The 25984-nt window shown below is 45.2% G+C and overlaps 1 protein-coding gene and 1 long non-coding RNA gene across 5 annotated transcripts in view; one reads left to right on the top strand and one right to left on the bottom strand.

Moving 5' to 3' along the window:
- CALN1 (calneuron 1) overlaps positions 1-25984 on the top strand; it is a 157491-nt gene that overhangs the window by 114959 nt on the left and 16548 nt on the right. The gene's annotated exons all lie outside the window — the stretch shown is intronic.
- LOC137842357 (uncharacterized) overlaps positions 3432-25984 on the bottom strand; it is a 65804-nt gene continuing 43251 nt past the window's right edge. The window contains exons 6-7 of the long non-coding RNA XR_011089027.1: positions 18420-20748; positions 3432-11485 (exon numbers count right to left, since the gene is read on the bottom strand). This is a non-coding gene — a long non-coding RNA (uncharacterized lncRNA). The remainder of the gene's footprint in view (positions 11486-18419; positions 20749-25984) is intronic.

The raw sequence follows: 25984 nt of genomic DNA, 5'->3' as shown, positions 1-25984 counted from the left end.
TCAAAGCCTCCACTGCTCTGGGGCTGGAAGCATTTCTTGTTAACAGTGTCAACATAAAGAGCAGGAAGAAGATACAGCTAATAGAAAGTAGGACCAAACACAAACAGATCCATAAATTTGAAACATACTATTACTAAAATGGAAGCTGGAAGTGGAAGGCCCTAATATTGGAGATGGTATCAGGCCCTAACACCTGATATTGGATTTCAGGATCTCTTGAACTGCTGGATCATCATGATAAGAAAGACATTAATTTAGATGTTGATTGAAAACACTCTACAGCTGCAATGAAATAGGGCATTTGCTGTCGAGGTGTTTTAAGACAACTGCATTATATTTACAAAATTGGAGGATCTTTTGGCCATAATGACAATTCAATTGAATTTCAAAGGGCAGTAGCATTATATCTCAATCTACAGGTCACTGGGGGTGGCTGGATGATGAAGTCTCTGTTGCTTTTAGTATGAACAAGTCAGCTACAGACTTTCAGATTTGACTTAAAATATCACCAGCAATAAAAAGGTGATACTCTTTGAATTATGATAAACTCCATGTTTCATGTCTCTCTTCTGTTTGGAATGGGGTAGGGTACCTAAGCCTAAAGTATTTCTTGTGTTCTGACCTAGAAAATCTGTTTTTCTATATATAGCCATGCATAATGCCTCTTGCTCAAGAATAGGCAGAGTTTTAAGGGTGATGGGACCACATTTGGAAAGCCAAAGCATTCCAGTGAGCACCCCTCAGTCAGAAGTGAGTCTGCAAGACACCCGTCATGTAACATAATCCCACGAGCAGATGCTGTCTAAGTAATTAGCTCTGCTGCTAGATGAAAGGCCCGTGCTGAATTGTGCTAAGATTGCCTGCTTCTTCACTGTAATTGCTAAAATATAGCAATGCAAAAGCTGAAGCTTGGGCTATTGCTTTGGAAAGTTATTTCTGTGCGGCTCAGGGGAAAAGTAAATCAGTTAATGGTTTTAATTAGCAATCTTTTCATGTCTTCCCCTCATTGTCCATGAGGAGCTCTGCACAGACAGTGCTCTTCTTTGCACAGATTGCAAAGGTGTGCAGCACTCGACTGTGCTGGGCTTTGCAGCCAGCCGTGGCAGTGGGGTACAAACCACCGCCCTCTCACTTGTAAGCACTGTGCATTGGACCAAAACACGCTTTTTTCTGGTCAACATGGACTTAGGGATCTTCTGTCTGGCCCATGGGTTCTCTGTAGCAGAGCACATATCCGTATGTGTTTCTAGTAGCTCCACTGCTTCTCTTATTTCCCTCACCCCATTTCTTCTCTGCCTATGTGGGGAATCAGCCCAAGTGCCACACATTTTATTTCTGTAAGTCTCTGCAGCAAGCAGGAATTTAACAGCTCCTGGAGAGCTGTCTCAGTGTGTAATAAGGTATCAAGGGAGCATGACTTCTGAAATCCCAATAACTAATCTTATCTCACAGGCAGAACTTGCAGTTGTTTTTAGGATATGATCGGATCGGCAAGATAAATTTTTAATTAAATTAGGGTGATCCGTGTTTTTGATACATGTTTCAGATTTCACAGTTCTGAAAACAAACCGCATCAGATCTGAGCGGGTTTGTGATGCTGCAGGATGCCAGGATTCTTGTCCCCAGCCTCCTTGGGCAGCTGGGATGGCACAGGAGGGACAGGCTGCAGCCTCAGCAGGTAGTGGAAATGTGAGCGATGGTCCTGTGGTGGCTAATGAATGAGGTCATCTGCTCCGTGATCTGGTGGCATGCGCTCAAAAACTCCTGTAGCCACTTCTCTGAAATGTCACTCCTCGAAGATACAAAAACCTCATGCCTGTCAGCCTTTGGAGCACAGAAACAACCGAGTGCTTTGGGGAGAAGGGGTGTATCAGAGGGAGGATTCACACGGGTGACTACTTAAACTGCTTCATAACCTCTAAAATGTGCCGAGGTCGGGCAGGTTTAACCCCGAGGCAAATCTCAGCCATATAGCTCGTGTGCCTCTGGCACACAACCCAAGCTGTCACAACTTTGGCTGCATCACAAGTACACTCCCTCCTGCAGAGAGGACCATTTCCCAGAGCACTCGGCCAGCCAAGCCCAGGATCCCTGTTTTTTTCTCAGTCCCTCACCCCTGCCTGCCTTTGCTAGCCTGTCTGTGCTCATTCCTACTGAGCCGCTGATGTCCCAAAGTGTCCATGTGCTTATCAGTTTTCCTTGCCTCAAGAGCTTTTAGCACAGACAGTGGTGTTTTAATGCTGCCCATGTGCATCTTCCTTCTCCATCTGTTTTTATAATTGCATCAGAAATACTTCAGAGCAAAAATCTTATCCTAATAAAATCAGAGATGCTATTCTCTAGGAACACAGAGGAATTCAGACACCCACTCCCCAGGTATTATTCCAAGTTGCCCATGGTGTAGATAATTGGAAATTCTTGCAAGTGTGTATGTATATATATTTTAAATGATTAATGACTTCTAGCAGTGTTAAATGTTGTGGCCTTGGCTGTTGAAAAGCAAGTTGTCCTCCATCTAAACCTTTTGGCTGTACATCTCAACAGCACTGTGAGCAGCAAAGGGCGTTAAAAGCCATCGTTTTAAAGTCATCAGAAGTGATAACATGAAAAAGAGCAACTGCTAGACAGCACTGCCATTGTAAGCACCAAAACAAGCAGCTTCTGCTGCTTTCATACTCTGGTGATTTCTGGGCCAAGCCTTTGCCCTGGCCAGAATTTGAAACACAATTCACCCATAGTCAAGGAGGCAGAGCAGGGTTTTGCCACCTTGCCTTGTTCCCAGTGAAACACCCAGAGAGGATTTATTCCTTTTTCCAATCTGTCTTTTAACCAAGAAACATTGGTTGCTGGGAAAAAAAAAAAAAAATGTTCCACATTTGCAGATTTGATTTTGTTCCTTTCTCTTGCTTACTCTTGAGGGTAAGTGTTGCCTTTGTGATTTTCCTTAAATCCAGCCCTACAGAGATCAACGCCTTGTTTTAATGTGTGGAAAGCAATTTCAGATAAACAAAACAATGCAGGCACATGGTTTTCTTCCTGCCTTCTTTAACCTTGGCCCACATGGGGAGGCTTGATCTGTCCTCTTCCAGTCCTTATTGCAAAGCATTTAGCTGCTTTGCTTTGCTGCTTGGGTGCTTTTTGCTACTGCTTTGGCTGAGATTTCCTCTATCTTTGGTTTATTTTTGTGTGCATGTGGAATTGCGTATGAAGTAAGAAGTTCTCAGAAGGAGTGCCAAGCAGGGAAGCAGTCTCAGATAATCATAGAAGTTGTAAAAACACCCCCCCCCCCCAATCCCTAGCTATTATTTTCTTGAAGACATACTGAAAATGCAAAATCAACTTATTAGCTAAGCATTCAGTCTTGATTTCATGATTTTATGTTTGGCTTTTATATATATAATATCTATTTTCCACTTTCATAGCACCAACAAAAAAATCATTTCACAATTCACTCCTATTTTGTCCTTGCCTATTTCCAGTCCAGTCAAACTCAGCAATGAAACAGCTGTCAGTTCAGATGCAAGAGTGATCACAGCCTAATGTGGGACATTTAGGGAATTTCAGACCTACCATACCGAATTTGAGGCAGTAACTAAAGCTTGTGGCAAGATGTTTCTCCTGGCTGAACAAAGAAATACTCCACCAAAATAAAAAATTGACAAACAATCTGGTTCCTTCCTTGCATTTTCAGTAGGAAATTTGACTTTTAGTCAAAAGTATGAAATAGCACATTTTCAAAATGGAATTGTTTTGGAACCCCATAAACTTTGAGACCTTTTGACTGAAGAGATGGTTCAGGTTGGTTTCTCATACAGAATAACACAACATGACAAGCTGAAGGGTTCACATCAATGATCATTATTATCCATTCATGAAGGAGGCAAATGATCCAAATTTCTAAGGATAATTAGACAAAAAGGAGCAGGTGGTGTCGGGTTTTCCTGTTAGTTGTCAACAAGAGAAATAATTTCCACTAACTATTAAGATGCTCTTCCCTCCTCTCAGCAGGAAAAGGGCACAGTTCTCCAAAACGTTTCTTTGGCTCAACAGTTCCTGGATTCAAATAAAATGTAAAATGTAGCTTAGTGTACTGAAAAGATCTCAATGAAATCCAGATGTGCTTTCAAAGTCAAGGCTTGGATTCTTGGCCTGGCAAGGTAGCACATTTCTTAAATAGCACATTTACATGAAAAGCTACTCTCAGCTGGCATCTGCTGTGATCAAAGTCTTCCCCACATGAAAACTGCTGCCCAAAATGATGCACAGCTTTGTGTGACTGCTGATACACTCTGTTGGTTGAGATTTCTGCAGCAGCCTGGCTATTGCTGTGCTGATTTGACCCCCAAATTTCTCTGCAGCCCCACGACTCTGCAGTGTTCCAACAGCAGGCACCCAGCCAGAGTGAGAAGGGTTGTGGTGTGCCTGCATGCAACAGCTACAAACTTAGACCTGCTTTTCAGGAACAGACCTACCTTCTGCATGAAAGGTGCGTGGCTTCTTGAGGATTCTTTTTGAAGTCCCAACAGGAGAGTTGTTGATATCCAAATGCTGTGGTAAAAGCACTTGGCAAAATCAGGTACAGTAGGTATTAAAGTATGCAAACTGAGGGATCAGTCAGTTTTGCAAGAAGCTGCAGTTGGAACCACTCCCAGTCCTCTCAAAATCAGCAGTGATCTCAGAGCAGATCTTACTGTGCACCATGCACCTGTGCAGTGAGGGGAGGCCTCTCTTCCTCTATGATGATGCACCAGGGAAGATGGGAATCCTGACTCCTAATCCATTGCATATGTTAATTCATAGTTAAAATCGCTTCCTTGTGCCATGCCTACTTGCATTTGGCTGCTCTACAGATTCTTTAGACACATTTGCTTTAGATACATCAGCTTTTCCTTAAGTGGTGAATCCCATTGATGCTGTGTTGAGTATTAATAAACACTCACCTGTGTGAGGCAGAAGATGGTAGAGGACACCAATGTTTGTACTGTTTTAAAAGCCTGAAGAATCAGAATTCAAATCATAAAGCAAGTGTTGGAGGAAGGGAAATACCTGAATGTCTAGACACCACATCACTCCTTAGAAATCTTAAATCTTCCTGGCCATGGACCTGGGCAACCTGCAGTAGGTGGCCCTGCTTTAGCAGGGGGCTGGACCAGATGACCTCTAGACATCACTGCCAACCTCAACCAGATTGTGATTCTGTAATTCTGAGAAAGGGAGCAGAGCATTGGTGGAGTATGTTTTTTTGGGTAGTGGAGCAAGGGGGTTCCTAGGCTTGCCACAGCAGCATTTATGTTTCTGATGAACATAGGCTGGACCTATACTTGGATTGCAGTTCTTTTCATGGCAGCTCAGAATGTTTTCCTCCAGGTTTGCGCCACAATAGAAGCCTCAAGCTAGTGAGAACGGTGTGTCTTGGGTGATGGTGGCTGATTTGCCTACCTGAAGACACTTGCCACTGGCCAAGCTGTTTTCTGGAGTGAGGGAGGGACTGTGTTTTCATTGGTCTTCAACATCGTTACTCTGTGGTTGTAGCATACAGGAGTTCAGTTTGGGAGTAAAACAGCAGGCAACGTGGATGCCTGCACACCGATACCTGGTTTAGGATTGTGGTTAATGCTGGTCCAGGATCTGTAGAACAGTGAAAAGAGTCTGTTCTTCTCTAGTTTGCATGGACCTTCCTTTAGCATTCTGAAAGTAGCAGCAATGAACCAGGGAGACTGATGAGAGTAAGAGTATGAGGGTATTTACCAATTTACTGCCATTTTTGCAGCCATGACAGAAATTTCTTCTTCAGGGCTGCTTGGATGCTCCCAACACCCCAAGTCCAGCACAAACGTTTTGATGCAATTGCTCAGGAGCTTGCAGACAACTTGGAGAAATTTAGGGAGCCAGCCTGGAAGCATTAGATGCCACCATGTTTTTACCTCCCATGGAGTTGGCAGATTGGCCAAGCTGACAAAGGCCTCCTAGAGGGGGACACAGACTAATATTCCCCCCGGCATTTGGCAGCTGTTTAAACTCTTGTCCTTTGGTTCTGCTTTATTTCATCAACTGTTGCCATTCTGGTGTCAAACTAGAAATAAGTATGAGCTCTACAAATCAAGCAAACACACTTCATACTTTTCAGCATTTACCTGCAGTTTGACAAGGGTGGTTCTCAACCCTAGGTCTTTCTTTTCATGTATTCTGTGTGGTCTTTCATGGTAAAACCAGCTAGAAGTTGAATTGTTGGCAGTGAAGGCCACTTGAGGCAGTGGATGATGAGCTGCCTCATTCTACCTGAGCAGAGCTCGAACAACCTCATCGCCATCATCAAGCTGGTCATGATGTTGTTTGGATACAAGCCTGAGAGTTTGCTGATGTGGGACAGTATGGAGACATTAAGGAAGGTGCTTGGCTCGTTTCTTTCTCTTAAAGGTGCTAATTCATCCAGAAGAAGGGGGGGCAGTCCTGTTTCGTATGTGGTGCCTCCTGTCCCAGATTTGCCATCCTCATGGCTTCACTGTCTTCTTAGATCCCTGAGAACAATGTTAAGAAAAGCACATAGTGGTAGGCTGAAAATCAGCACTGTGCCAGTTGGAGCCTTCACTAGTACAAGTCCCATACAGAGGCTGGATCTGCAGTGGCTTCTGCAAGGCCAGTAGAAGAAAGTTTATCTCCTTGTTGCTGATAATCTATAACCCACCTTGTGTGATAAAAATAAGAAAACTCTGAGTTTCACCCAACCTTTTCCATATCGGGTGTCTTTGGAGCTCTAAGCTGGCTGTTACCACTCAGGAATGAGCTCTTCAAGTTATTTATAACAGATAGATCTCTGAGAATGTCAGCTCAACCCTCAGCAGCAGTCAAAACAGCAAGTGGAAAGATAGGAAATTTTCAGAAAGAAACAGTGAAAGAAACAGAGCTCGTCATTACGCTGGTGTGAATTAGTGGTGCAATCACATCTTGGATGCCTTTGGGTTCTGCTCCAACACATCTGAGAAGGGAGATGGTGGAATCAGAGAATGGCAAGGAGAAAGGCCACAAATTTCAGGGGTGGTGGCTCCTCAACTGGATGTCAGGCAGGAAAACAGATAACTGGGAGGGTATGTTTGAAGTCTGAAGAATGATAACGATCTGAGAAGGACACAAATGAAATGATAAAAGGTGGTTTCAGAAAAAGGATCAAGAAAAAAGAAAAAGGAGAGGATTTCTCCTGAAACGTGGTATTAAGATGTGGAAATTCTTGGTAGCAAGTGTTTTGTGTGCTACAAGTTGACAAGACTTCAGAAAACAACTTGGCACATTATTCAGTCAGTGTCTCTCTTCCATCTGGCACTAAAGGTAAGGTATTTGCCTGACATCTACTTTTGACCTGTTCACACATAGAAACACATCCATCCATAGATTCCACGTGTAGGAGAGCTTCTTCCCAAAGCTAATATGGCAGTTTAGGGAGCAATAAAAGCAAGCAATTTGCTCTTGGGGCAATACCATCCTTACTTCTGGCATTGGAGGGCAGCACTAGATAGCAGTTTTTAACTAACAAAACAAAAAGCAGAGCTTGTGGATTGATGTGAGGAGTCCAGCCTGGCATTTCTACTTTGTCTCCCTTTAAGCAAATCCTTTAATAGCTGTGTCTCTTTTTTGTAAAGCGCTATGAGAAAAAAGCAAATTACAGCTGTGCTAGTGTGAGTTTTGGCAGTTCAGGCTCCATAGCTCCCACTGCCATCAGCGGAGATCACGAGCACTTACATTCCTTGAAAGCAAGTACTTCATCTTTCAGTATTCATGATTTCTTATGTCAGTATTCAATATTCCCTAAAGAATTTATATCTTGTAGACCTTTGAACCCCACCACTGACCCAGGATGGCACCAGCATGACAGATTTCAACATTAGTATCTAAATGTGTGGGAAAAAACTAATTAATCTTCCTAGAGTCAACAGAAAACTCTAATTTAAGCAGTCACTTTTTATTTTTATACAATCAATTTCAAATTTATTGAGACTAGTGATTTCTTGGGATTCCTTATACCTTTCCTGTTGTTCTGTGGTTCAGCAAATTCTGTGTCCTAGTAAGTTGCCACAAACCACCACCTGGGAACAAGTCTTAGCCAAGGCTGAAGCAAAAAGAAATGGGATAGCATTAAGGGAGGGATTTGCTACCTGCTGTGGTTGCTGTGATTGTTGCTGGTGATGGAACCACAGCACCAGCCCCAGTGCTGCAACCTGTGAACAACATGGATGTGCTGAGCCAGCCCCAGGAGATGGCTCTGCATTAACCACTGGATACTCTCACACGTTTTGTTGGTATTTTCCAGTGGACGGTGATCCCGCAGTGCTCAGGAGCCCAGGAAGCTTTGTTAGCCATTCCGTGCTTCCCCATTGGCATCACCGTCAGCACTGTGACTGGGATCTCATACTTCTAGCAACACAGCCACAGCCAGGCACAGTCCTGATTCTTCCTGTGATGTTTTCCCCAGTAAGATGCAGCTCTGCCCAGTAAATGAAAGAAAATGAAAGAAAAGGCTGCAGGGCTGAATTTCATCTGCAGACTGCAAATCACACATTTCACAGCCAACAGCCATTCTTAATGCTAAACAGATTGGCTATGGCTCCTACTACTGGCAGTAAAGATAACACAAAAAGCTTGTGCCAAGAAATGTTGATAGAACAGGGCTACAGCTCAGTGCCCAGACCTGGAGGTGATCCTGAAGTACTTGAGTCCGATGTCTAGTTTGGGTTGTATTGAGGCTGCATTGAGGTCTACATTTGCTTAAACTGAAGCTTTCAAGGTGTCAGAGGAGTTATAAGTAAGCAAACACCAGTCTTACGTGGAGACAACCTCAAAGACCTCATGTCATCTTCTTGCTCCCTTGGACATAGAGACTGTGAAGGCTTCCTTGAAGAGCTCTGTTCCTTCCAAGTAAAAAAGCTTTCAGAGGAGCCTAGCTAGCACCTAAATGCTTCCCTCTGTATTTTATTGACTGGATATAGGGTTTAGCAGTCACAATGAGAGCCTTCAGCTGATAAGTTGCAGGTGACAGTAGATGTGGCTCCTAATGCAAGAGCAGGCTATGCAGCACTGCTCAACCAGTTGAAACTTGGCAGAAGCTCCTGAATATTGGCTGCTTTGTTACTAAAGGTGGAGGTATTTGCAGAGCCCAAAATACTTATAATTAAACTCAACAAGCTTGAATTTTGTATTGTCAAGACATCTTCCTTTTTTCTCTCTCTTTCTCTCTTCTCTGGCAACTCAAAAGAGGGAATGAAAAATGTATTACAGACTGGTCGTGTGCCCATGGGAAGGTTGCCCTCCTTCCAGCAGCTCTTCAGGAGTGAAGCTGTGGTACATTTTATACCACATAAGCATGTACGTATGTAGCGTGGAACAAGAAAGACCATTACCTGGTTCCTATGAAAAGCTTTCAATGGCCTTACTATGATCTGAGTCACCAGCAGCTTAACAGCATGAATATGATTTAAAAAACATAAAAGTGGGAGTTGCTTGAAGTTCTAGTGAAAACATTCAGCAGATGTCACCTGTTTGACTCATGTTGGGTCCAGGGAGAAAGCAGTTCATGCTCAATGCAGCAAATGCTGAGATTTGGGAAGAGCATGGGGGAGCACACAACAGAGCCAGACCCAGGGGCAAGCATGCCTTCATGCCAAAAGGTACCTGGGCTCTTCTGGCAGCAAAGGCTTCAGCTTCTGCAGAGCTTCTGGTGGGCTGAAACTCAGTATGGAAAGGCAAGCAAAGAAAATGGCCAGTTAACGTGGTTTTGGCATGACCCACACAGACTGATAGGCTGCATGGAAGGTTTGAACAAAACTTCCATTCACTTGCATTTGTTGCTTGTATGTCCCTGTCCTGGAGACACACATGACCTGAAGCTGGATTCACCACTGTGTTCTTGGAAAGCAGAGATGCATCTCTGCTACACCACTTAGGTCCCATTTTGCAGTGTGTCTTGCTGTCCATCTCTGCCAAAACAATGGTGTTTGAGAGAAATTTGCAAGAAATAAAAAAAAAAAAAAGGAAAGCTATTACTTTCAAATCAGAGCATGGCCACCAACAAAATGCCCAAAGCTACCTTGGCAGTTGACACATAATGTATTATTTCTGTGCGTCTCAAGGCAACATAATGGTCTGCCTCCATGATGTTGCTTGTCATGGCATTTTAGATTACCAGAAGATTTGGAAAGCCACAGTCTGCTATAAACTCCTTTGTTCCTAAAACCATTTATCACCTGTAGGATTATCTCAGATGTGTTTTCACAAAGCGGTATGACTTCTAATGAGCTAGCACTCACACAACAAGCTATTAAAAAGCAATTAGCTCAAGGAAATTTATCTAAGCTGTTTGCAGGGCCAGTCTAAGGAACGATAACATTTTCTTGATGGAGGCCTGTCAAATTTATATAGCTTGACAGGATCCAGTTCCTGAATTTTCATAAACTCACCAGGACTCTCCATGCCCCCGTTAATTTTAGGAAGCCTGTGTTAGCAATAACAAAGGCCAGCTAATGGCAATGCCTCTTCCTGAGTTGCTCTGTCCTGTCTTTTTCCAGGGCATTTTGCACTTTTTCTTGGCTTTTTGCTCTCCCAGATCCTGTGCGTCTCAGTTATACCCATTATTTCACTAACTGACATAATGTATAAATTCGAAATTGGATTTTATTCCTGCTCAAAGCGTATTATGTTGATGTGTCAACTCTAATAGCTTTTCTCCTCCCAACTTAATTTGAGAATTATGCATGAATACTGCAAACTACTTAAAATTATTTTAATTATATTCAGTTATGATGTATATGTGTACATCCGTATGCACACAGAGAGCAATAGGCCGTGCAGTTGCCAATGGGCTCAGCTTGTCACTAAGCTGTGTGCCTCTGCACCAGCAAGCTCATGGGGAGACAGCTTCAGCCAAGCTCACTTCCCTGCAGCTTTTACCAGCTTTTCCCCTGGAGAATTAACAAGAACATCAAACTTCTCCAAACACAGCATGCAGGGGGAAAGAAAATATTTAATAAGGAAGGTGGCAGTCTGCTATGAACTTCTATTACTTATATGTAAATTTTATTTTATCAGCCACATAGGAAAAGAACAAAAGAAAACAAACAAACAAAAAGTAAACAACCACACAGACACACACACAATGAGGATGAATGGTGGTGACAAATATTCAGCCCCAAATGTAACCTTACTGTTGAAATCATCTCCAATGACTACATCTCCAGCATGGCCTTTGGAAACAGCTGTGTAGTCAGGAAGACAAAGCTCAATTCTTTTGTTGCAAATAGAAAGTTGATTCTGTTTGTCCTGGATGATGCAAGTGGGTTGAGGGGGGTCCCAGCCTCTCTGCTGTTGTCCCCCTTTGCATAAGAGCATTACAAAAAAAGTATCTCTACCAAAAAGTGTGTGTGTACATCATGGTCCTTGGTCCGGGAAGGACTGGCCTTTTTGGCCTTAGTCTAATGCATGAGGAGCTTGTTCATAAAACCTGGAAGAATTACAGAGTGGCATTAATGGGATGCAAAATTTGAGCATTTTTTCTGAAGAAGTCACATTTCCTTTACTGGAAAAAAATACATCAGTGGAAACTGAGCAATTTTAATGCTTAAGCTACAGACACATGGCAGAGTCTTTTCATTTCACCTATCTGATAACATCCAGGTGCATTTGACATACTCAATTAGGGAACAAATGTTTCAGCCTCATAACTCAAGTGACAGCGAGACCAGTTGATGGTCACAACCACCAGCAGTGGTCTGCACAGCTGTCATGGCCCAAGTTACCAAAGGGCAGCTGCATTCAGTATGTTTTCAATTGTTCATTTCCTTTTGTTTTTCATTATACACACTTTGTGAAATCAGCTCTTGGGAAATGAATGTTTCAGGGCAGCATAGAATGGGTCGTCCCAAGAAATTGGTGCAGGACCACAAAGCATGTAGTGTGGGGATGCCCCACGGGCAGCAACCCATGGCTTCTCCTGCCCCTTGCTTTGGCTCTGCCAAACAGGAAGGAGTAAGTCAGAAAAATTAGCTAGTCAAAATCTGGCTATATAAGGCTTTTTCTCTGCTGAGGTATTTCAAAGTAATACCACATGGATGAAGCACTCCAGAAGGCATCAGAGTTGACAGGCTGACAGGAGTCAATCAGGTGGAACAGCTGGCAAGGGACGACAGCATTCCTGCAGGAAAATCCATTTTTTTGAAGTGTCTTCATGAGAAGGGAAAACAAAAAAACTTGAAATGTGACACAGAGAGGTTTTTCTTCAAACTCTGACCAGGCCTGGGCAGTCTGCACTGGCACTGCCACCAGTTGTGTCCTGCCCACGCTGCCGTGACGCAGCCTGCAGGTGATGTTGGTGGTGGTGCCCTGCAGCATGACCCCTGGTGACAGCTGCCACGTGGATCCAGCTCCACGGTATTTATTCACTCTCTCCAGCAGTTACTTGGATGCAGAATCTTGTGCATCACTTTCCCACCAGGAAAACATGGGGCATTTGGAATGAAGGAGATTTTCTGTTTTTACGAAAAATTTTGCAATGCACTTGGGCATTGTGAGCAGGGTTCAACCTCTGCAAAAGAGCCCCCGGTGAAGGAAGAAGCTTCAAATTCATCAAAACATCTGCAGCAAAGGGTGCAGAGAGCTTGAACTTTACTGGCAGGGGTGGCAGTGCCCATGTGTGCTGATGGCTGTACACACATTGCTGTCTTGACCTGCTTGGGTCATTAGTGTCCTTGTCCCTGTGACTTGCCATTAACCAGCAGCATGCAGAGACTGTTTTGGAGCTCTGTAAAGTCTGTGAATTGCTGTGCTGGGGGAGGCTTCTCTCCCGTGTGCTGCTGTTCCTGATTGCTGTCTCTGGGGGCTACTGCAGTGCAAATAAACACCAGCAATGACAGGGACATGCCTGGCATTGATTTGCAGCAAGATGAACTCGCGGCAGCTAGCCAGCAGGTCCTCACGCACTCGTATTATAAATGCCCCTTCCTGCCCTTACTCTTGGAAACTGGGGAGATATCACGGGGGAGGAAGGGAAGATTGATCAGGAAAAAGACCAGGAATATCAGCCTCGGTGAGTCTGAAAGCTTAAAGAAAACTGCTGGGAGGCAACCAGGTGAGGGACGTGCGTGAAATCCTCCCACCTTAGCTGCCTGTGCTTGGCCTTGTCTCGAGTAAGGAAAAAAATAAATTTGGTTGCAGCTATAGTAAAGAAGCCCCTGTTGCTTGGGTTTCATTCAGGCCTAAAGTGTCATTTAGGCGTTGCTGTGAAATGAGTTGCCCTGGCCCTTTTTTAGCTCCTTAGCTCAGGCCTTGCAGGGCTGCACGTCTGTTACCGGACTGATGGCACCATCCCGCTTCCTGAGGTGAGCTTGGCCACCTGGACAGCATTTGGCTTTGGTGGGCAGGGCACAAGTCAACAGAAAACCATGTGTTTGTGGTCCTGTGACAGTGGTGAGATAAATGCTTGCTCCTGAAGGTTAATCAGTGGGAAAGTTCTTTGCTGGACATTGTGTGGTGTTAGTTGGTGTTCATGGTAGCCAAATAACTAATAGATCAGCAAAGGTAATTCTGCAGCCTGAATGTGCAGAAATACACATGCCTGGAAGCTACCAGCAAATATTTTTGGTATTGATTGGTCTCTAGCTGTTAAGAGCCTGAAGTAGTCAGCTTGATGCAAGCCACTGAGCAGCTCTACTACAGGGGTATAACAAACCTGACTTCCATGTAGCTAATTTTGGCAATAGGTGATGCTGCGCTTTCAGAGCAATGTAACCGCATTTCAGAGAGGTGTCTTTAAACTGATTATTTCGACTTTGTTGGGTTAAAGATCTTCCTCTCTAGGCATAGTGTTTGCACTCTGTTAATTGCATCCCTTTCAAACAGCTTTTAACCTGGAAATGTGTTTGGTGAAAATAAACGCATCCCTAACTCAGCCAGTGCCTGAATGAAAGTACTCATGTAGCTGCATCTCCTACATTGCATGGGAGCATGGCACATCACTAAGTGAAAAGATTCTCTCCTTTTTTCATCTCTCACCAAATCTGCATTTCACCCCCTCAGTGCAGGAAGCACTCCTGCAGAGGGGCTCCATGCATCTCCCTGAGCAGGCAGCAGCTCCCTGCCCACCCAAAAGCCCCTTTCTACAGTCAGGGCTGTCCGCCAGACATCATTTCTTGTGGTTGCCAGTCTTTGGGCAGCTCCTGTTCATGGGCTGTGCTGGGGAAACTGCTGCAGCACAGTGATGGAGCTCATGGCAGCAGGGAAGAGGAGGAAAGGACCTTCTGGAGCCTATGGTGAAGCATGAAGCCAGGCAAGGAAGGGAGCGGGAAGGTCAAAAAGGTGCTTCTGCAGCCAAGCAGAGAGGTGGCTCATCCCTAAAAGCTGAGGTTTTCATTGAGGCTGACCAAATAATCCTGAAAAGGTATTGTGCTGGAGCACATAATGCAGCAATGTTTGCAGCATTCATTAAGACAAATGGGCAAAGTTCAAGATAAATCCCAGGACAAGTGCAACTACACCTCCATGCAAACAGATGCACATTTGGAGCATATGTTAGGATCCTGAATACCCCAGGAGACATCAGCAGTCCCATTTGACTTACGAATTTGAGTGCAATGTTGTCCTAAGCAGATGGAGCTGCAAAAACATTCAGGACTGAATGAAAGGCAAATGGGTATCTTTGCTTTACAAGTCCCGGCCTGGTCGCACCTATGACCAAGAGCTGCAGCACTGATTTTAGTCTCTCTTTAAAGTCTGTTATCTGTTAAAAGAAGGCACTTCTGTAGCAGATGGGATGGGACAATTCTGCTGATATTGAGCCAAGGCTCTTGGACAAATAATTAAACATTAACATTTGTGAAGAAACTAGATTTGAGGACTAATGAAACCAAGGTCCCTTCTGAGCAAACGATGAGCCCAAAGCTTGTGGTGTTGCTGGTATCCATCACAGCAGACCCTTTTTCCAGGATCTAAATCAGTCAGATAAATAGATGCTATTTTTCACACTCTCTTCCTGGGGTGACTGCAGTCAGTTCATGAGTCAGCCTGCCAGGTCTATGTTGGAAGCAAAGCCCAGCTGCATCTCTCCCTCTCACTGCTAGGTCTCCAGTTGATGAAGTTTTAATGAAATCAGGGTTTAGAAAGGAGACAGAGTTTTCATGGATCAGTAACATTTTCTATTAGACCAAATGCTGGGGAAAAAATGATCAAGGTTTTGAAGATACATGCCCTTCTTCAGAGATGAAACAGGAGCTGTGAAACAGAGGTTGGAAACAGTTTCATTATATTAATCCATTTCATAATTTGATGAGAAAATGGAGTTTGGTACCTGTACTGCAAAGAAGGCTTCACTGAGGCCAGAGAAAACGTCCTTGGTCCTATGGGACAGGGAAGGATGGGGATACTGACAGCTGAATGGTCTGGTGTCAGCAGAAAGCAGTGAGTGAGGAAAATTGTATGGTGTCATAAAATGAATGCTTCTACTGGGTCCATTGTTTTCCATATCCAGAATTTTATGAATTTTAGTTCCTGAGCCTTGGAAATGAAGTATCGCATGGATGGGGGGGTGCATGGAGAGCAGTTGTGGCTCTGCCCCCAGGGAGTTGGTAGTGGTGGATGGGGACTAGGGTGAGTTTTCATTGTTTTGTGGTTCCTGGTCTGCCTTTGGATGAGGTGCATTGGCCAGAGGGAACTTTGTTTTGGTCAAAGGCTTGGTAAGATTGAGGAATCATTGAAAGTTGGATGGCAAAAAAGCCCAGGGAATATATCTTTTTTTCCAAGTTAGGAAACCAGTGCTGGTTGTTCAATGATTTTCCCTGTAGTTTCTCATGTAAGATAATGTGTGACAATCAGGGATACACAGGCAGCAGACTTGGCATTATTTTTTTGTACACAGTAAGTTTGCACATCTTCTTATTTGGCTTGTTCAAAGCCACAGTTGTTTTCCCAAGAGGAAAGTCCTTACGGTGTGCAGATGGATGGTCTATTCATGGATGAGATGTGCATTGTCCCTACAGAAAGTGTCATGGGACAGGACTGTGCGTCACAGCTTTGTGCATGGTACACAGGGCTGCTGCTTCTCTGGCTGTGTTTTTCCCTGAGTCTTCTTTGTGGATTGCCATGTCTTAGGTGGTTTATGGTACACCTAAAAAAATTTGATGTCACCTTTTTAAAATAGGAAGTGGCCCTTTCTTAGTGAATCACCTAATCCTGTCAGAGATAGCTTTGAACCGAAACTAATTATCCAAATATTTCTGCGTAACTGTCACCACGGTGGAACAGGATTGTGTTTTCCTTGCTCTGTATCACTAGAATGATCAGCTGCCTTTTGATTTCAGTGCATTTCTCAACACTGACAAAAGGCTTCACATTGTGGTTTGAGGAAGAGAGTGAGCATTTTGGAAAACTGCCTGGTTTCAGTGCATGGAGCCAAAAAGTTTAGCATGAGAGGTAAAACTAGAGACACACATCGTCGGGAGTGTGTGCTGTCATTTCACCTTGCAGACTGACACATGTACAGTCTGGTTGTATGCCATATTCCTGGGTTAGCCATGGAAATGAACATAAATGCATCAGCAAAGCACAGTCTTCTTAAGCAGAACTGTTCTGCCATGCCCAGGGAAGTGTTGGTAGCGTAGCTTATCATGGCACTGGCTTTCCAGCAGCTGGCAAGGATTTCTGGGGACAGGACTTGGATTCTGGTAAGTGACAAACCCATTAATCAAAGAACCATAGAATGGTTTGGGTTGGAAGGGACGCTTAAAGATCATTTAGTCCAACCCTCTGTCACTATAGACCCTGGTAAAAAGTCTTTCTGTCTTCCTTACAAGCCTCCTTAGTGCATTGAAAGAGTACATTAAAAAAAATAATAATTAAAAAACTGCATTGAAAGACTCCCTGGAGCCTTCTTCAGAATGTTGGTTTTCAATCTGAGATGTGGACATGGTTTGCTGCCCAGGCCCTGTCCCAGGGTTTGCTACGTCCTGGAGTGCTTTGAGCACAGCTCCAGCAGCCACACCAGAAAGCACTGTTTGCTGGATCTGGGAGATGAGCTACCATGTGACAGTTTATTTTAGCATGAGAAGAGTCCTCAAGCATCACTGAGCTAAATATTTCTCTAATTCATGCATAACTTAAGTACAATTAGCAGCCCGATCTCAGAGACCTAGGTCAGATGTGACGTTACTGTGCTGGGACTGCGCCTTATGAGATCAGGAGCTCAGGGCTGGGATTTGGCTGAATCTCCAGGACCATTAACAGCACTACACAAAACCCCATCAGCACCCACTGCTGGGGCAGGGGAGACATCGCTGAGAACTGTTTTCAGTTTACATTACCATACACCACAGTTCCACTTCATGCAAATATGGGTCATGGAGACTGGAGCAAGCCTAGGGTTTGCAGAACCTGCATTAACCCTCCAGCACACTTGCCCAACTCTTCACCACTTGCCAAGAGACTCATGATGAGAGCTGCAATGAAAGACACCCTGAAACATCCAAAGGCATCTCTGTGTTGTGATATGGCATGGATAAATCTGGCAGTTAAGCAGTTCAGACAAGCTAATGAAAGAATGTGTGCCATAATAGTTACATGCCGAATGCCCTCTGCTTTGAGTCACATCCTCTACACCACCCAAGGAGAGATCTGCCCCAGAGCCCTGGTGGGGCACTTGTCAGATGAAGAGATGGTTCCTGGAAGGGTTTCCAGCACATTACCAGTGGGCTCAAGTATGCTGGGCATCTGATGTGGAGCTCATAGAGCTGCCACCAAAATGCATCGTCCCTTCTCATCGCAAACCTGAGTTTATCACCAATGCTCTTCCTCCATTTTACCTGGACACAGGTATGCCTCCTCTTGTGCTGGACTATGTTTCATGGGCATTAAGGCCCAGAGACCCCATGGCCTCCCGAGCTTTTCTGCAGCCTGGGAGTAAGCACCACCAAAGATCCTCATTTTTCCCAGTTTTGAGGTGTGAGCACTCCATGCCTCCCTCCTTGCTGTAGACCTGCTGTTCTGAGTCATGCATTAAAATTACTTTCCTGAATTTTATTTTTTTGTGGTGACAGCTGATTTGTATTTTCTTACTTCTCTGCTCTAGCATATTGGTAGCTGGCAAGAGCTAGCAAATGCCAAGCGAATCACTGGAGGGGACTTCAGAATTGATCACCTTGTTTTTACCAGGGCAAGGAAAAAATCATGTACTCCTCGCAACAGAGTAACTCAACAGTTACTCCAGGCTTTAATTGAACTTTCTACCTCACAGTTCTTAGCTGAATTAATCTTGTTTTCAAACAGTGGACATTCTGTGGAAAGTGAACTGTTATATAAAATTATTTTAAAATGCAAATAAAATAAAAGACAAATTCACATCCTAGCTCGGTATGACATAGAGAAACAAATCAGAAAATATTAAAATCACTTACATTATTTCTTCACATCTTTTCAGTCTTGGATTCACAAATGTTGATTTTTCATGTGCTCTGCTCTTGACTTACTGAACTGAAGTGCAACAGTGGAGGGGAGCTTGCTAATGTGTTTCTGTCTCTGGTTGAATTAAATATTCACCAACTTTCTTCAGGGCTTTAGAATTGTCAGTAAAGATCCATGACAACCGAAAGAAGTCTCACAGTCACCGATGCTCTCAGCTAATGTGAGATAATCTGAGCCGTCAGCTTTGGAGGGCAGAGGGGATGGACTTCAGAAGGACTCCAGTTCCTACAAGCTGTGGGGAGGTTGTAAAATCCTGAAAACCAGATTCTTCGGGTGTGCAGCTGCTTGGGGGCCTGCAAGTCACTGGGCAGCACCGCCGGGCAGACTGGTGTCGATGGCTGCATCTTTGGATGTGGCCAGCCTGCGTGTCAGCCCCAGTACCCTGTTGATTTCTGGCAATGAACAGAACACAATGATTTCTGGCAGCTTAATTTGTAATTTTTACTTCTCCTTAGAAACTGTCAGTTTGACAAATCAAACTTTTACCTGCACAGATGAATTTATCCTTCCTTATGTGAATTTCTCACTGGGGAAAAAATTGCTTGGTTAATGTTAATTGTCTTCCAAATAAGAATGTCCTGGTCCTGAGGTCACAGCAACTTCCAGTTTCTAAATATGAGCTAAAAGACAGCAACAAACTTAACCTGATTTAACAGAGGTCAGAATTAAAACTCAAAGATTATTCCATGATTATCAAAATTAAATGTTTTTTTCTGACTTCATTTGGCTTTTTCTTTCTTTTGTGTTCTCTGATCACATAGCTTTTGCAGGCACTGTCATTTTGGTTGAAATCTCACAGACAAGCACACTGCAGGATGGGAAAGATCCTGCTTGCTCTGCTCTTCTGGCTTCATTTAGCACAAAGGGAAGTGCAGTCCCCAAAACCACCATTATGCTCCTAAACAGAGCCCCATATTCTGCTATTTATACTCTACAACAACTCTGCTTAATGTAAATCTTAATGTAACTCCAGGATAAAGGTAAGAGAGGCATAAAGGTGGGACTTCCCAAATTGTATTGAAGCAATTCAAACCAGCCAAGTGATGACAAAAACACTTTATGCCTCTGAGCATCATGTCAGTTTTGACAGTGGTGCAGAAGTCAGCACTTCCAAAACACCTGTGGTGAGCTGAGCACTGTGGGGCAGAGCCCAGCCCAGGGGCATGATCCATACAGGAACGCAGTGCAGCTTCTGCCCTGTCCACCCTCCTAATTGTGCATTTGTTCTCTGATTGCTTAGCATAAATATCTCTTTTTCTAAGCTGTTTTGTTGTGTGCTGCCACACAACACACACTGCTTAATCCCAGCAGTTACTGTTGGTTCAGTGTTGGACAAAGCTGTTTTTTCTCTCTTCTGCACAGTGCAAGCTCTTCATTTTTCTGTAGGGGAACTCATTGTGGGAAGTGCTGCTGGTGTATCTCACAGCCATTTTTTTTTCCAGTTGTCTCCTCTTTGTATGCAGCAACTGTCACCTCAGAGCAAACCCAACCTACTGAGCACCATTTATTCTGTGCCTGCCATAGCACCGAGCATCGCAGCCCTCCCACAGCACCCCACTGTACACAAGCCTGCACAGTGTAGCCAGTCACAGATCTGCTCTTGCTCTCTTCTTTCCCTACATGGCACAGCTTCAGTAATAGTAGTATCAAGCATTTGCACATATACAGCATTGTCTGGTCATTTCTGGAAATTCAGCATTTTTTTTTTATAGACCTGGACTTTCATTTTGGACCAGACAGCCCAGATGACTATGGAACAAGCGGACCAACATAAAAAAACAAATGTACTTTGATTTAATAGAGCAGCCTGAGAAGTTGCCTGCAGCCTATCTTAGTTTTGTCTGGTGCTAGATAGCAATATTGGAAGACCTGTTTGCTGCCTTGTTATTGTTACTGTTTGATACTCATCATCTGCAGTGTTAAGGATGTCTTGAGTTTCCCCATAGTAGCTCTCAGTCTCCTTGGCAAATCTCTTATTAATTATCAGTGTCCTTCACACATTTCAGGAACATGTCTCACCTTCTAATCCACTTCTCCTGGCATTCTTGAAACATTTGTAACCGTTAAGTGAAAAATTGGTTCCCTTTGGCTAAAGGACACTTTCAGCAGCAGGGCTGCCTGGCTGGCTCATTTGCTTTGCTGGGGTTTCTGCTTTCTTCTCTAATTCAGAAGCAGCTTACAGATCGCTCCTCCAGGCAGTGATGCTGTCAGCAGCAGTGTGTGAGAAGTGGGAAGAAGAGCAGTGGGTCAAATGCAATCAATCTGGTGAAGCAGACAGAACAGGTTACTTTTGCTAGATGGTGCCTTTCCCTTTTTCCATAATCCTACTCTTTCTGGGTGTCATGTTTGTCATTATTGCCAAAAAGCTATAGCCTGTGCTTCACCACTGTGATGCTGGCACAAGGCATGGCACCAGCAGCGGCGCTGGAGGAGGTAACATGGATCAAGGTCACCTCATGTCCTTGTTCAGTTTGTGTTGGGATGAAGATGTAACTATGATGCACCTGGCACAGCCAGATGCAGGGGTTTGTGTCACCCCAGGGACCCATTGCATCCCCCCAGGGGACAGAGCCTCTGCCCTTCCACTGGTGAAGGAGCATCTTGTAGGACAAAGATTTTTTGCAAGAAGTGATTCTTTGGCACACCCCACATGGTGACCTGCCACAAAACCCCCTGTCCTGCTCTCCTTTTGTTGCTGATTGAACGGAGGGGACACAGGACTGCCCACAGCAGGACACACAGGCACACACCCAGAACAAGCTCCAGCCCCATCCAGATGATGGATTTACACTGGAGGCATCAATCCAGTAGAAACTCCATATTTGGGGGGTAGGCTGAAGCCACTTGCTCCCAAATAGGGATTCCCAGCATTAGCCCTAATTAAAACCTGTGAGTTTGTTCCTCCAAGAGGCTCCCACAGGCCTCACATCTAAGGTCAAGATGCTGAAGACCCATTTACACATGCACTTTTATTAGGATCAGACTGGGAGCTGGTTATTGAGGCCAGGGAGCTGTAAAACTGGGCGAAAGAAATAATTAGAACCCATTAATTTGTACTTCAGCCTGATAGCACTTTCTAATTTAAAACCAAACCAAAACAAACAAAAAAAACACAACCACTTCTCCATGTTTTAGTTAAACTATTTTAAGTTAATTGAATGGGCCCAGGATTAATATTCCTACTGTGTTTTCTGTGGAGGTGTTGCTGCAATTTAACCTCTCAGGGAGCCAATTTCTCTTAGCCCAGTTTAATAACCATTATATCCCAGCTGTGAAGTGAGGAGACCGGTGCAGAAGCAAAGTCACTGACCCACTCCTCTGCTTAAAACTTAACCCCAGAGACCCCAGAGAGTTAAAATCTGTGTCTAGTGATGGAGAACCAAGCTAGCCAGGTGGTGGGATGTAGCAGAGGCAACGATGGCTCATTCGTAAACAGCCAGGACAATACAAGAGGATTTCTTTGAAGACTGTCAGCAGCATCTTCCATCACCCGACCCAAACGACAGTATCTTCATGGGGTCACTTTAGCTACACCATCAGTGCACTAAGCCTTGTCCCAGGAATTGTGCCTTGTGTAACCAGAAGGTTTAAGGGATGCTCCAGACCCCCACCAGGTTCTGCAGGGGCATGGCAAGCAAAGCTAACACCACCTCTGCCGGGCACTGGAGGGGGACCGAGGAGGAAACGTGGTGAGCACCGATCACGTAGGGCTCTTCAGGGATACCCTGTCCCCTGCCCCTGCTCTGTAGCATTGCCCTAGTAAACACTTGGATATGAGCTGGGACAACCCTATATTTTGGGCACATTGAGTCAAATTACCTTGTCAGATGTGCCAGATGGCTGAATAACTCTGAGATCCAAAGTGGCATCTGGGTGGACATCCAAGCTGTTGGCAACAGCTACAGTCAGAGCTGGGGCTGTGCAGGGAGCAGGACAGCACAGGGGGAAAGCAGCAAGTAAAGCAGCTTTGCTTAATGCTCTCTGAATAAACACAGAGCACTAAAGGCGAGGTAGTAGAAAAGAAGAAGTAGCAGCACTAGTACTTAGAAAATGGTACTCGAAGCATCTTGACAACTGGGACAAAAGGAGAAGTGGGACCTCCCCTGGGAGAGCAGGGAAGAGTGCAGGAGGCCCTGGCTGCATATAGGCACCCTGTGCTGTGCAGCTCTGCAGGACTTCTTGCAAATCATTTTCAGCATTGTTGCCTTGTTCCAGTGGTTCGCGTGTAAGTGCCCAAAAAAAGAGCCGGTGCACCAGCTGGTACTGAGCCAGCAGCCCAGAGCTATCAGTGCAGTCAGCAAGCAGCAAGATGAAGTGAGAAGCCCATTTCCATCTCCACCATGAAGGCCAAAGGTGCCTTTTTTTCATATATTCAGCATTGAACTGATTGTTGTTTTTACGATTAAATGTAATTTTCCACATGGGAAAATGCCAAGTTGTCAACACATGAACTGGTCCCTGGTTGTGCATCAGTTCCAGGTGCAGTGGTGTGGATGGAGATGGTGGAGATGGGGATAGGGATGAGGGTGGGGATAGGGATGAGGATGGGGATAGGGGCAGCCTTGTGGGTTCACCAACAGGGGCCTGGGAAGGTACCCCAGTGTTTCTCATCTCACCAGGCACATCACCTGCAATGAGCCTTGGCGGCCTCCTCAAGGTGGGTGGCTTCTTGCCTCTGGTACGCAGAAAGCCCACTCTTCATCATGGTCGTGGTCCACCCAGACAGAGCAAGGGCCAAGCTGATAGAGAAGCATGTGCGGACCCACACACCAAACATTTGTAACCCACAAGACTTGGTACCTCTCGCAGGGCTGTGGACATCCCAGCAGTACTCTTCAGAGGCCCCGTGTGAGCTCTGGGGGTGGCTGGAGGAACACGCAGGGGTTACCCACAGGCCAGGTTAGTTTTGCACACTGCATCATTTCACAGTGCAAATTTAAGCCAGGTGCTTGGGATTAAGGGTGCTAAGAATACACACTTAAATCTGATTATAATTTATCAATGTATGAGCAATTCCCTGCTGACAAAGCTGCTGGGAAGAATGGAGCTATCTCCCGTTAGCAGCAGCCAGTGCAGTAACGAGCCCGTTACTATGGAAATGAGCTTGTTACCCTCTCCTGCTCCTGGCAAGCGGGATGCTCAGGTGCAGCATCAGGGAAGCTGGCTGTTCCCAACGGCAAGCGGTACCCCAGCTGACAGCAACCCCAACCCCAAGGCAGGGCTGGAGAAGCTGTTACTAGCACCTGGGTGCTGGCATGGATGCAGGGCAAGGTGGCCCGGGGCACATTGTGCACCACAGAGCCAGCTCGAGCTGGCAGATGGGTACTCATGGGGTCCCACAGCCCCAGCTGCCTTGTGTGTAAGGTTATTTCTACAGGGATGCTGGTTGCTGCTGGGCTTCTTGAGCCAGGGTGCTCCTGGCACTGGGAGCGTGTTTGTGCAGCCTCATGCTGTGGGTGATGGGCAAACAGGGATGGAGAAACACCCTTGGGTGTAAGCGAGGTACTCAGTCCTGGGCTCCAGCCCCAGCAGGGTGGGACCACATCTTTCCACCAAAGCAGAGCTGTGCAGCATCATCTCCTGGGAGGAGGATGATCCTGTAGCTGGACGGAGCTCTGCTCCCTCTTGCAGGGGATTTGGTGGAGGCAGCAGGGTGCTGGCAAGGATGAATTTGTGTCTGCTGTCCTGCAAATGCACACAGGTAAAGTGGGTGGAGGTGGAGGTGAGTACTGCAATGGGTGCAATGAGAAGCGTGGTCCCTTTTGCCCTGATCCATTTCTCCCTCCTCCCCCTACAGAGGGGCAGCAAGCTGGAATAAGGCTGCTCTCAGCAGGGCAATGTGAGACCTCCACAGATGGTCAGGTATGGGCCCCAGAAAGAGAAAGGGCTTGTGCACATGTGAGGGCAGCCTCAGTTCCTACCACAGCCCACAGAGCATTCCTGCAGGACCTTTGCATGCTTTGTCGCAGTCCATAAATGCTCTGGGTCACGCCTTTGTAGGTGGTAAGAGCACTGGCATGGAGCAGGCAATGGAAGGACAAAGAGTAGTAGCGATGGGGAAAAGACAAATAGACCCCTCAATCTTCAGCTCACATCATGGAGTCAGCCACCCTCCACGGGGGTGTGTGTGGAGCAGAACAAAATGCATCTTCTGTGTTTTCACTGCTGGAGCTGCAGGACTTCCAGCCCTCCTTCTGTGGATGTGTGGGCCAGCAAGGGGGTGGGTAGAGGAAATTAGACTTGCTTTAAAGGTAGCAGTGATTTGGGGGAACACAGAAAATGGCATTGCTCCTTTAACTCCAGTTGTATGTTGCAGGCTTAGAAGTGGCTCTGTCCTCTGTCCTGGGGGAGTCACTCCAAGCTTCAGGGTGCCAAAAGGTTCACCCCTGTAGCACATCTTCTTTGATAGAAGAATAAATAAAATATATAATGAGAAACTTCCAGATTTGGAGGGGGTGTATGTCTGGACATTTAGAAAATATTTCATAGGTTCCCACATATGTTTGATTTATATATATATACGTATAGATATATCTATATATAGATATATGAAAATGTATTGTCTTCATCCAGAAGCTTTTACAGCACGGGGCTGCCACAGGCTGTGGATTGAAACAGCACTTGCTGCCTCTTAGGTGTGAGCAGCAAGACCTCCAGCCTGTACAGCTCAACACATCCCAAGCAAACACCACCACACCGCTTCACATGCTTGCTCCCTTCTTGTGTGGTCCCCCTGCCTCTCCAGACTCCTGATTTCTCCAGGAGTCTGTGTCCCTTGCATTATAAAATATCAGTGGCTGAGTTTATCTGGGAAGTACAGTCAGTACAAAATGGCCATTTATCCAGCCCCCAAGCAGAGCTGGGAATACATTATGTTCTTGTGTCGAGCACTCTGGGGCTGTGCACTTTAATACATGGCCAACAGGAAACATTGGTCCTATGGAAAAGACCCAGACCAGTAGTTTATCAGCTCAAAGCCTGTCTAGCTAAAGGAACAGCTGCACGATCTGCAGTGAGCACCAACATGCTGCTTGTGTTCAGAAACAAAGAGGCAGTGGCCAATGCAGCACAAAGCCCTGCTTGCTGTGCAAATAGTCAGAGTATTTTGGGGGTCACATCCCCAGGTGTCGCAGTCAGCTGTGAGCATGGGCAGAGCCAGTTTGCATTTGCCTTGCAGGTATTCAAGACAGACATAGTCTGAAATGCACTAGATCTGAGAGCAAAGACTAAGACTAAATTACACTTGTTCAGAAATTATTAACAAATTATTTTTTGTTTGGCTACCACAAACAAGAAATCTATGAAACCTGAAGCTTTTGGAACTGCAGACCTGTTTTTCAAATGCACGAGGAAAGAGCCTGCTCTCCCCTCTGCTGATTCATTCCCCACCCCACTGTTCTTTCTCCCACCCCAGATTCATTCTCCCACCATCAAGAGGCACAAGGCTCATATGGAGTCCTCAACAGTAGAAGACCTTCTCAGATGGCTTACCTGGGCC

Source organism: Anas acuta, chromosome 19 (genome assembly GCF_963932015.1).
Source record: "Anas acuta chromosome 19, bAnaAcu1.1, whole genome shotgun sequence".
In the NCBI taxonomy this organism is placed as follows: domain Eukaryota; kingdom Metazoa; phylum Chordata; class Aves; order Anseriformes; family Anatidae; genus Anas; species Anas acuta.
This window is presented reverse-complemented; position numbering and strand designations above follow the sequence as displayed.